A 1,428-nucleotide genomic window follows, 5' to 3' on the forward strand; every position below is an offset into this window, starting at 1 on the left:
TCAGAAGTTTCCATCTATTAATACATCATACCGGACAAGCCGTTTCTGTTTTAATTTTTTCTTTAATAAGGAATTCCATCTCAGCAAGGTATACTCTGCGAATGTTATCTCTCTCCACTGCAATTCTTTGTTGTTCCTCCTCCCACTGCCACTGAGCACTTTGAAACATTTTCTCAGTCTCTGCTGCTTTCTGCTGATGTTTGTCATTGAGCACTGTTGTTTACAAAAAAAAGTGAAAGAATAAAAGAGAAATAGCACTGTGAATAAGCATGTTCAGAAAAAAGGTTTTAAATAATAAATTCTTCTGTGTATTCTTATATCGATATCCTGTGAAGCACTTGAACATTAACACTTCCAGTTTCACTACAGACAAACGATCACATTTTGTGTTCCTGTAGCATGTTTCACACAAGGACATAGAAATCATTTGGAGATTTTTATCAATTGAAGCCCTTCTCCTTTTGGAAATGAATAAAAATTAAACTCTTTCAAGTAAGGCCTCTATAGCATGGGGAAGTTAATTCCATTTTTCTGCAACATTTGGCTAGCTTATTTCCAAATATCTATGTGATACTTTAGTTTGTTTCAATTAATTTCAAGCTCAGTTTAAGTAAAAATAAAGACACCTGCCACTTGAAAAAGACTCTAAGACAATATAAGGCAGGTTGGACTAATGAGAAATGGCTTAGCTTTTCTGGACAAATTTACTGCTGCTCAAAAGATTTAAATCTTCAGCCCAGGAACTGCCCCAAGATAGGGAAATACTGCATATACTTCTCTGTGAAAGTTTCAATGCCAAGGAAAAGTTCTTTTCCTATAAGCAGTTTTACTAGAAACTTTGCTTCCTTTCACAAACTGGCTTTTGGGTCAAAATATTTTGTATTACCTTTTTATGTTACTGAGTACAACTAGCTATTGTGGCATTTATGTGATCACCACTTTCTAAAAGATTTTTACTTCAATTTCATCCCAGTCTTCTGAAATTTCTTCCTAGCTGGAGAAGGGTTAAACAACCAGAAGAGTCATGTTGGGAAAACAGAGTAAATCAGTGGACACGATGGACATGATAATGGGGAAGACCTGTCAGATGTCAGGAAGTCAAGCCTCAAGAAGAACAGCAGAAAAACAGTTTGGAGAACACAGGGCACGAGTGAGGTACCCTGTCCAAGGATATAAGTTGGGATGTATCAAAAACATCACATGAGGTGAGCAAGACTCCAAGAGAACAAGAAAAAGAAGCAGTAAGTTAAAAACTGAAAAAGAAATGAGAAGCAACAGCTGGACTATTTGGCTTATTTGTCACAACAAAAACAAAAACAGAAAAAAACCCAACAAAAAACATACCAAACAAAAAAAAAAAAAAAAAAAAAAAAAACCCAAAGAAAAAAAAAAACTCAATCAAAGAAAAAACAGTTTAAGAAATTTAAA

Source organism: Parus major, chromosome Z, assembly GCF_001522545.3.
Source record: "Parus major isolate Abel chromosome Z, Parus_major1.1, whole genome shotgun sequence".
Classification (NCBI taxonomy): Eukaryota; Metazoa; Chordata; class Aves; order Passeriformes; family Paridae; genus Parus; species Parus major.